This window comes from Rhinopithecus bieti, unplaced genomic scaffold, assembly GCF_001698545.2.
Source record: "Rhinopithecus bieti isolate Rb0 unplaced genomic scaffold, ASM169854v2 scaffold_10223, whole genome shotgun sequence".
Classification (NCBI taxonomy): domain Eukaryota; kingdom Metazoa; phylum Chordata; class Mammalia; order Primates; family Cercopithecidae; genus Rhinopithecus; species Rhinopithecus bieti.
Genome location: NW_016806659.1, coordinates 2,241,043 through 2,252,197, shown reverse-complemented (window position 1 = coordinate 2,252,197; position 11,155 = coordinate 2,241,043). Strand labels below are relative to the sequence as shown.

The following is an 11,155-nucleotide window of genomic DNA, read 5'->3' as shown; positions in this document are numbered from 1 at the left end:
GCAGGGTTGCCATGCATCCCGAAGATGATGTCAAATGTGCTTGTAAAGGAATATGTGCTTTTGGTCCTCACGGAGATTATTTGGACTCCTCAGATAATCCAAGATAAATAGTGAATTGGTTTTTAGAAGCTACTAAATTACACACTTTAGTACTGCTGAGATGGAACAATCTCCCTCTCCCTTTTAGGGGCCTACCAACCCACAAGCATGGAAATAAGCAAAATCCTGAAGTTCCTTTAAGAGAAATTACAGGCATCTAGGTAGACCCAGAGGTAATTGAGTAACTTGTAAAACAACAATAGTAGCTTCAAAATAATAGCCAAGGGACTTAAAGCTCCAGAGATGTTTGTTTTCCCCATAGGAACTAAAGATAATGTCTTAACATATGTCCCTGAGTTGCCTTTCAGAACCTTGGACCCCCCTGAGGACCCCCACAGAATGGATCAGCTGGCATAGAGACTGCAGATGAGGGAGAAATAAACTACAGTTCAATGACTGTCCTTTGTTCTAAGTTTCTTCGTGAGGGTCTTCGAGAAAGTCACTCTCCCTAGCAAGTTAACATTTTTCTACTGACTCCCTAGTTTTTAATTTTTTTAAATTTACTTTAAGTTCTGGGATACATGTGCAGAATGTGCAGGTTTGTTACATAGGTATGTATGTGCCATGGTGGTTTGCTGCACCCATCAATCTGTCATCTAGGTTTTAAGCCCCACATGCATTAGGTATTTGTCCTACTGCTCTCCCACCCTTTGCCCCCCAACCCCCTAATAGGCCCTGGTGTGTGATGTTCCCCTTGTCTTTATAGTAGCACGTGTCTTTATAGTAGAATGATTTATAATCCTTTGGGTATTGCTGCTGAACCCCTCATTTTTAAACAAAACTTCTCTTACTTAACTAATTGCAAATCAGATCTTTGAATCCACCCATGACGTGTGAGCCCCCATTCAAGATGTCCCATTGTTTTAAGCTGACACCAATGTGTAACCTCTGTGTACTGATTTAGGATTTTGTCTGTAGCTTCTGTTTTCCTGAAACTTACCCCTGCCTTTAAAAACCCTGGCCTGCGAGCCATCCAGGAGGCCGGATCTTGAGCAGTTAGCTGCCTGGTTCTCTTTGCTTAGCGCTCCGCAGGAAACACTCTCCTTTCTACCACGGCAGAAAGCTTGGAGTGGGTATCTGGTTTTATTGTGCAGAGAGAGTGACCTCCAGTTTGGTCACTGCCACTGTGTCTGGCAGATTAGAAATATTAGTTCTTTGAAGGGAAGCCTTCAAAGGGGGTGAGATGGGGTAAGAAACTTCCAGTAGAAACCAGAAAACCTGCTAGACAAGTTCTAAAAGAGTTCTTAATATTCTCCACTTCTTTCTGCCTTTGTCCTTCAGTTTTCCTCGGTTTCTTTTTCTGTCTTTGTCTCTCTCCCTGGTCTCATCTTCTGTCTTAATAACCTCAGGTGCAGGGCGGTTTGTCATGCCTCTCGCAGTGGGACAGCAGGAAACAGCTTGGTGGGACTCCCCCTCCGTCTGAGGGTGAACCATTCACTACTGTGGCTCTGTGACCAGGCTGGATAGAGTGAGTTGAGTGAGGCACTCTCCTGGGGACAAACATTTTAAAGGCACCAAAAATACTCAGTAGTCAATATTTTAACGCAATATGAAAAAAATAGTTAATATGAAATTTCCATGGTGAGCAAAATATCAAAAATTTAAATAAGGACAGGATCAGTGCCAGTGATACTGCAACCTGAGGGAAAAGGAAAAATCTGTAATATCAATTCTGTCTTTACTTAGGATTTTGATATTTTGTTTATCATGGGTTTTTTGGTGGATTAAATCTGCCACAAGGGCGCTGTAGAGCTGAGCCTCCGTGGGAACTGCCATCCCGCAAGGGCACGATGTGCTTCCACAAAAGGGTTGGGCCCAAGAAAGACCCATCTATTGCAGGCTACAAGGTGCAGGGGTAGAGGCTGCCCAGATGGAATTCCCATGGGGCCGCGGAGGGGAGAAGGCTGACCCTGAGGATGAGGGCCAGAGAGGAGGGTGGGCACGGCCCCTCTTCCAGGCAGGGAGCACTGCTGGACGCCCACGTGGTGTCCCCAAGACTCGTTTAGGGCCGCGTGGGAGGAGAGGCTGCAGCCCACGCGTGAAGATACTGGGGCGTCCCTTTGCGCACGTGGACAGTGGTGGTCTCCAGGCGCTCCGGTTGTGGCCCCTTCCGAAGCACCTGCCAAGCCCCCTGTGGCTCCGGGCATCTGGAGAGCCACGGCCCAGAAGGAGCCTACCGTTGGGGAGCGTGGGCCTGGGGACACACACCTGTAGCCCCCTCTGGGGGCAGAGACCAGAGCTGTCCTCTCGCACCCGCACCCGCACCCGCACCCGCACCCGCACCCGCACCCGCACGCTCTCCCTCAGCAACTAAACCCTGCGCGGGCACGTCCGCAGGGCTGAGGCCGGCAGCGAATTCCATCTGTCTCTAGGGTCTCTTCTCCCAGGCCTTTCCCTCTGGAGCCCTCTGCGGGGGGGGGGGGGGGGGGGGCGGTCAGAGTTCTCAGGACCAAGCAGCTGCTGTGGTTTCCACTGGGGCCTTCTCTCCTTGTACCGCTCCCTCTGCCTCCCACCTAGGCCTGTTCCCTAAGGCTGCTCCCACGGGGCCCTCTTGTCCAGCCCCGCTCTGTGCTGAAGGGGGCTCAGGCAGCCCCTGTCATGTCTGTGGCCCTACCCAACACTCTGCCCTGGAGGGTCTTCAGAACCCCTTTGTTGACGCAGAGGAGCCCGTGGTTACCTCCGCTCACCCAGGATCCCCTTGTCTCCGGAGGCCACCCCACAGACCACTCACTCTTATGCCTCCCCCCAGACCCCCACACGTGGAGGCACAGGAGAGTCCCAGACCATTCCTGCCATGCCATGGAGCACAGTGCTGCTATGTCCACTTGGGTGGAGGGGTTTTATTTGGGAGGTGATCCCAAAGGAAGTGGGAGAGAGGAAATGGGGCAGTGGGTAACAGGAAAGGAGGCAAGAACAATATAAGGTAGGACTTTGAGGTCACCACTGTGGGTAACGGGGACACTTCCAAGGATTGTTCCCTGAAAGGCAAGGCGCCTTCTACCAGGTCCCATCCACCACTGTTTGGGGTGGGCCCCAGGAGGCATCAAGGACTTGGAGAAGGTGCACAGACTCACAGCTGCTCCTGCTCATTCCTTAGGTCTCAGAGCCTCCTCCACCTGGCCCAGACCTGGAGTGCCCGCTCAGCACTTGGAGCTTCCTCATCCTGGGTTGTTTCTACACCTGAGCACCTGTGGACAGGATCACAGGTCTTCCCTCTCCTTCCTCTTGTCTCCACCATAGTTCATGGTCTGGCACACGGATTGGCCCACACCAGGCCTGCAGTAACTGCTTTTCAGATGAAAGTGTTAACTCACAGAGGACAAACACTTCTGTTCTCTTTTGCCAACTCTTATTAGTCAGTAGTGGCTACTTTGAGGAATGTGTTAGGTGAGATTCTGAAGCCGAATTCAGCCTCGGCAGGGAAGAGTGTCTCTTATGGAGGGCCGTGGTGGTGGCAGCAGCACTCATGTCCCCACTGACATTTCTGAAAGTTAGACTTTCTGTAAAGGGAGGCAGTTTTGTGGACACTAGAATATCTGAGGATTTGTCTAAGGAGTCAGCGCAGGCTAGTGGACATGCTTGGACATATTCGGACATGGTAGGTTTTTGTGACAAAGGGAAGAAGCCCCTTACCATGGTGATTGCCTGTGAGATTCTAGAAACCCTGCTAGGTATTTGACATGTTTTCTCATTTAATCTCCATAGCATCCCCAGAAGTTCATGTTATTTCCGTTTTTCTTGATGACTAAGTTGAGACTCAGAGATGTTGAGTAAGATGTTACCCAAGATCACACAGTTATGAAGCTGATGTTCTAATCACAGCACTATTCCTTGCAGGCAAACCTCTGCAAGCACAAGCTTGAGACCAGTCAGCAGTCTGGGGAGCATACATGGAGGGTTTACTCTATCACACCCAATGACATAAACATGGGCAGAGAGATCCAAACACTGCAAGTGCTGAGAGAAAAGATAATTCAGGCTGAGCTGGTGATCAGAGAAGGCTTCCTGGAGGAAGCAGAGCATGAGGAGAGCCTAGAAAGGAGAAAAATGGTTGGCATTTGGGTAGCAAGAAAGTAGGGGATGGACATATTGGGAGGGGCACAGCCCTGGTCAGAGGAAGATAGACCTGGGAGTCAGACCGGCATGTAGCTGACCAGTGTGGATGGCCTGCAGGTTGGTGGAGTAGCTGAGCTTTAAAGCACAGATGGTTGGGGACCTGCAGAACTGAATTTGGTAGTGAGACAGAGCTGGAGCAGTCATGGAGGCAGTGTGGCAGCTGCAGGGTTTAGAGGCATTCATCAGGGAGTACCACCTGCAGAGATGGGGTGAAAGGACAGGAGCCTCAGCCAGGGCTCTTGTGAAGGGTGTGGTGGGCTGGGATGTGTTTTCACCCTCACATACCTGCCCACCTTCGTAAGCCCTCCTACGTAAGGGAGCTGTGACCTTGCACAGGCCAGGTGGACTCTTCTAAAGGCTGATGCTTCCTGAACTGCAAAGGGGGAAGTTACTTTCAGCTCCCTGCATTCATTGTTAACTGAGAAGGATGCTAACCAAGGCTGCTGTTGACATCAGATGATAGTCAATAAATCCCATGAAGGAGCCTGAACTGTGGCCAGCAGGGGAAGTCACCAGCCTGTGGGGGCTCCACGGTGAGCCCAACCTACCACTTTAATTTCGTACTTCTGTAGAGTGATTTCTTGAAGACTTCTTAAGGGACTGCCTAAGCCCCTAGTCACAGAAGGTGTTTCAGCTGCCAGTGGCCAAAATCCCAACTTGAGCAGCTTTTCAGGAGCAGGGGATTGATTTGCCTGGGTGTTAGCCTCAGTTTCCCAGTTCCCATGTCCATTCTGTGTGAGCCTCTTCGCTCTGTTTTCTTCTATCCATGCTGGGAGCCACCTTCAGGCTGGAAGCATGTGTCAATATTGGTGTCTATGCCTCGCAATGTCCAGAAGAAGAGAAGCGATTCCATCCATCCATCCATCCATCCATCCATCCATCCATCCATCCATCCATCCATCCATCCATCCATCCATCCATATACTCACCTATCCATCCATCCTCTCTCCTATCCATCCATCCACTCACCTATTCATCCATCCACTCATCTATCCATCCACTCACTTATCTAACCATCAATCCATCCATCCATCTACTCACTTATTCATCCATCTACTCTCCTATACATCCATCTACTCACCTATCCATCCATTCATCTGTCCATCTATCCATCCATCCATCCATCGATCCATCCTTCCATCCATCCATTCACCTCTCCATCCATCCATCCACTCACTTATCCATCTGTCCACTCACTTACTCATCCATCCATCCATCCACCCACCCATCCACTCATCAAGTCATCCATCTATCTGTCCATCCATCCATCCATCCATCCATCCATCCATCCATCCATCCCTTCATCCATCCATTCACCCACCCATCCATCTATCCATCCAATATTTTCTGTGTGCCTACTGTGCATCTGAGACTGTTCTAGGTGTCAGGGTTAAGTCAGTGAGCAAAGTAAGCGCAGATGCCTTCCCCGTGAAGCCTGAATTCTAGCAGGGGAGGTAGACAGTTAGTGGTAACCATAATGAGTCTGTCTATTATGAAATGCTAGAAAGTGATTAAGTACTGCCAAGAAAAAGAGGGTGCAAGATCCAAAGCGGTAATCAGGGTGGGGCTGGTTGGAAAGTTATCTGGAGGAGGAGCTCCCAGACAGAGAAAGCAGCAGGGCAGAGACCCAGAGGGAACAGCAAGGGGGCCATGAGGCTGCCATGGATCTCAGTATATATGTGTGTGTGTGTGTGTGTGTGTGTGTGTGTGTGTGTGTGTGTGTGTGTGTGTGGAGTGTGTGTGTGTGTGTGTGTGTGTGTTGTTGGCAGGAGATGTTGGGAGAGGTGATGACCAAGAGGTGTGGTCAAGCTTCGGCCTGCCTGGAACCAAGGCTGGACATGGTCAGGTGACAAGAGGTCCTCCCAGCTGTTACTCCTCCTTCCTCTGCCTCTCTGTTTCTTTTCTCTGTCTCTGTCTCTTCCTTTGTCTCTGTCTGCATCTCTCTGTTTCTCTCTCTGTCTCCATCTTTCTTGTAGGGTAGGCAAACTTTAACCTCTACCCTTTTAGGGTTTTTCAGCTGGTCCTGAGAATTAAATTGGTGTAAGACAGATCCACAGGAGAAAGACATACAAATTTATTCAATATGAATTTTATGTGGTGTAGAAGCCCTCATAAGAAAATGAAGATGCAAAGACGCAGTTAGAGGTGAGCGCTTATGTTGGAATTAGACAGAGAGTGGTAAGTTATGAAAATGTGACCAGGCAAAGGCTTGGGGAATGGGGAGATCATTGGTGGAGAACTGGCTGGGAGGATGAGGGTTAGTCTAGCAAGGTTTGTTTCTGCAGATTTCCCTCAGCCTCAATTTCTTATCCCTGAAGATAAGAATGATGTAGTGACATTTTCACACAGGAATTTTATGCTTTTAAGAAGCAGAAGGGAGGCCAGAGTGATGTTCTTGCATCTGCTGTTTTTCAAGTGTCATTGGCACCAGTAAACTGAGTTCTTTTGCTACGTTGTATCCATCACACAGAGAGACTTTCCAATCAGAAAAGGCAATCAGGCTTTATTCTCTGGCCAGGGCATGGAGAAGGTGTGCACCTGTGCTCAGTGCACCTTCTAGAAAGTGTGGGGTTTTTAAGGACTGGGTGTGAGGTAGCAGAGGAATGGCAGCATGTGCAGGGAGGTACTCCAGACATGCAGGTGCAATTCTCAAATGTGCATCTTCATACAACTCATGTACACACAATGGTGGAGATATTGTTTTAGAGAAGAAAATGTTATCATAAAACTTTACCATAATGATATGGCAATGATGTGAAGGCAACTAGGGGTCACCTGTTCCTGTTTGTGTGATTTTCAGGAGTTCTTATCTTCCTTTAATATCTGGTCCGGGATGAAGAAGCTCTGGCACTATCCTGGCCGTTTGGTTTCTTTAAGTAGCTGTGCCTACAGATAATGGGACTAAAGAAAACAATAAGAAAAAGAACTTTCCCTGTTATTTCATTACGGCTGTCCTGGTATCACTTTTTTTTTTTTTTTTTTTTTTGGCAGAGTTTTGCTCTTGTCGCCCAGGCTAGAGTACAGTGACGCAATCTCGGCTCACTGCAACTTTTGTCTCCCAGGTTCAAGCAATTCTCCTGCCTCAGCCTCCAGAGTAGCTGGGACTGCAGGCGTGTGCCACTACACCTGGCTAATTTTTGTGTTTTTAGTAGAGATGGAATTTCACCATTTTGGTCAGGCTAGCCTTGAACTGCTGACCTTGTGATTCACCCACGTTGGCCTCCCAAAGTGCTGGAATTACAGGCATGAGCCACCGTGATATCACCTTTAACTCAAAACAGTCAATATGCTGTAGCAACATATTTTGGGGTGGCATGTTCTTTTTTTGGAGGGGGTCTTTCTCTATTGTCCAGGTTGGAGTGCAGTGGTACGACCACGGCTCACTGCAACCTCAACCTCCTGGCTCCAGCGATCTTTTTGCCTCAGCCTTCCGAGTAGCTGGGACCACAGGCACACACCACCACGCCTGGCTAATTTGTGATGGCATGTTCCTAACTCCTTCACTCTCTTTGCTTCTCCACCTCTCTGCTACTGTCTCTCTGCCACTCTGTTTCTCTGTCTCTTTGTGTCTCTGTCTGTTTCTGTCTCTTAGTTTCTCCCTGTCTCTTTCTCTCTTATCCATCTCTCTCAGTCTCTCTGTCTCTCAGTCTCTCTGTATCTCAGTCTCTCTGTCTCTCAGTCTGTCTCTGTCTCTCAGTCTCTGTCTTTCAGTCTCTCTGTCTCTCGGTATGCATCTCTCTCAATCTCTCTTTCTCTCTCTATCTGTCTCTCTGTCTCCCACAAGCACACACTGGCCTTCTCTGCTCCTCCACACACATGGGGACACATGGCTGCCCAGCCCAGATACAACTCACTTCCTAGGACATGTTTAGCAGAACTAGAATAGAGCAGTCAAGCTGGGTAGGCCAATGTTTAGCAGTGAGAAGAACTCGGGAAACATGCTGCTTGAATTTTGACCCCCCAGTCTAGCACTTACTAGCTGTACAGCTTTGCACATGTTACCTATTAACAACTTCTCTGACCAAGTAGTGAGAACAATAGCACTTCCCTCACAGGGGTTTGTGATGATTAAATTATGACAGTAATTTTAAAGAGAATCCAGCAGTAGTAAGTACTCTGATGATGTTCACAAATCTTATTCTTATTCTTCACCTTCTTGTCATTGTTGTTGCCATCTCTGAATTCCAGTGTCAGTTTCTGAGAATCAGAGTCTGAGTGGCTCAGGTTATACTGGACTGTATGTTTGGTATATTTGGTCCAACTGGCTGAACAAAAGCCAGCACTGGAGAGCCACTATGGCCCATCCACGAGCATGAGGGTGGAGTTGGGAGACAGGCGGACCTCTGGAAAGGCAGGGATGGGTTGAACAGCAACCCAAAGATAGCTCTGAGATCCAGGGTCACCAGTCGTCCCAGTTTGCCTGGGACTGAGGGGTCTCCCTGGAAATGAGACTTCCAGTGCCAAAATAAAGAAGGCCTGGGAACCTGGGAAGGTTGGTCACGCCAAAAGTCAAAACTGATTTTGATGACTTCCAGATGGGGTCAGCGTGCCCGGCAAAATGCGTGTTGATGAAATCCCTTTTGAAATCCTTGGAGGAGGGTGAAAAGGTAGATGAGGCCATTTTGCAAGTCTTTTGCAATATGTCCTAGGCTGCTCCCACTTAGGGAGGTTTGAGTCCACCATCCCTCTTCCCTGCCACTCCCCAACCCTGACCTTGCTAGCTGCTGACATTGGTTAGCTTTTCCAGTACTTCTGTAACTGGCAAAAGGGTCTGGCTGCTTGCCGCTTGTAAAAAGGAGTCAATGTAACAAGAGTGAGGTGTGACAAAAAGAGAGTGAGTTTTATTATTCATGCTAGCAAGGGGAGCAGTGAGTGAAATTCTTTCCAAAAATGTTCGCTCTTCAGTTTGTGGAGGGAATGCAGTGGTTTTTAAAGAGAGGGTTTGGAATGAGAGGCGGAGGCAGGGGGCGTGGGGGCTAGGAGGTGCCAACTGGCATGATCCACTTCTGTGGTCTTGAATTATTGTTTTATCTGGTGAAGGGGCTGGCGCCATCGTGGCTGGGGGTGTCTGGTCCATATCAGGATCTGGCCGCTGAAGCTTCTACAGGAATATATCACCAGATAAGTGAGTATGGTGTGCATTTAACAAGCATCTAGGTAAATAAATGCACCTAAGATAGAGGAGCATAGAATGGGAAAAGAAAGGGAGTGGTGGTTCACAGCACATTCCCAGGCTGTATTTCAAGATGAAAGATAAGGTATATGTACTTTGTCTCGAAGTTATATCTTGAGACTAGGGGAGGCGAGGAGGAAAGGGAAAAGGGAAAAGTTTTAAAACATGGTTTGAGGCTTACACTTGCAGTAAACCGAGCTGCTCGGTTACACTTGCAGTGTGTCACCTATCTCCCAATGCCAGCGCCATGACTAAGAAGGTCTTTCCCACCTCCTAAAACTTCTCCTTCCACTGACCTGCCACAGCACATGAAACTCGATTATTTTCTTCTTTGGTTTAATGCACTCAAGACTGAATTAAGATTCAAGTGTTTTATGGAAGGCAGAGTGCATTAAGCTGTTATGGCTCATTAGGGTCTTAGCCTGGATAACTTCATTGGATTAGTCAGTCCCTGAGCAGTGCTACAGTCTGGGGCACAGAAGACTGATGCTTGGAAGGGAGAGGGGAAAATGGCAGCAAGAGGCTGACCCAGCCAGAAGATCAGAGCCCTAGCAGTGCCAAGGCAGGAGTGGGTAGGGCAGCCCCAGTGCAGAGAAGGCAGGGGGAGGAGGCAAGTACTGGCTTCTCCAGTCAGCTGTCCAGTCTGTGCTCAACTGGAAGCGCTTACTTCTCCCCTACCCAGGGGAAACTGGTTGAGAACTTGGACAACTTTTTAAAGAGTTAGGAAGAAAAGGATGGGGCTGAGAATGGCCTGGACTTGGGGCCTGGTGTGGAACATCCCAAATGCATCTCTAAGGAAAACTGGCTTTCAGGAGTTGTTTCTTTTCTGAGCCTGGGTTTTTTTTTTTTTTTTTTTGGTATCCATATATGGTGTGCAGGGGACAGTGGGACATGAAGAGAGGAGTTATTCACCAACTCCCTCACTTGCCCACTGATGGAACTATTTTTAAGCAAAATGATGCTTTAAAAGTAAGCTTATAAGATTGAGCAAGAAAAAAGGAGAGATGACTCAAATTACTGAAATCAGAAATGAAAGTGGGAACATTACTACCCATTTTACAGAAATAAAAAGGATTATAAGAGAGTACTATGAACAACTGTATGCCAACAAATTGGATAATCTAGATGAAATGAACAAATTTCTAGAAACATAAAACCTACCAAGGCTGAGTTACAAAGAAATAAAAAATCCGGCCGGGCGCGGTGGCTCAAGCCTGTAATCCCAGCACTTTGGGAGGCCGAGACGGGCGAATCACGAGGTCAGGAGTTCGAGACCATCCTGGCTAACACGGTGAAACCCCGTCTCTACCAAAAAAATACAAAAGCTAGCCGGGCGAGGTGGCTGGCGCCTGTAGTCCCAGCTACTTGGGAGGCTGAGGCAGGAGAATGGTGTAAACCCGGGAGGCGGAGCTTGCAGTGAGCTGAGATCCGGCCACTGCACTCCAGGCCGGGCGACAGAGCGAGACTCCGTCTCAAAAAAAAATAAATAAATAAATAAAAAATAAATAAATAAATAACATTAATTACTTGTGTCCTCCTGTACTTAACTATACAGAAATTACCTTCAACTACTGATCTTGTTACATAAAACTATCTTACTATGTTATAATGTATTTGCAATACCAGAGAGTTTTCTGTAGTTTCTGGCAACAGCTTGAGAAAATTTAGCCAAGGTAATGTTTTATTTTGTTGTCTTTTTTTTCTTTCATGTGTTGAAACTTATAAAGATATATTACCCTCCCTGGAATGAGGTTCAAAATCCATTTT

At 47.9% G+C, this 11,155-nt stretch overlaps 1 long non-coding RNA gene across 1 annotated transcript in view; it reads left to right on the top strand.

Moving 5' to 3' along the window:
• The first annotated feature begins 2,800 nt into the window (after positions 1 to 2,800).
• The window catches only part of LOC108533025 (uncharacterized), an 11,852-nt gene continuing 3,497 nt past the window's right edge, over positions 2,801 to 11,155 (top strand). The window contains exons 1-4 of the long non-coding RNA XR_001886621.1: positions 2,801 to 3,022; positions 3,197 to 3,305; positions 6,223 to 6,360; positions 9,256 to 9,340. This is a non-coding gene — a long non-coding RNA (uncharacterized LOC108533025). The remainder of the gene's footprint in view (positions 3,023 to 3,196; positions 3,306 to 6,222; positions 6,361 to 9,255; positions 9,341 to 11,155) is intronic.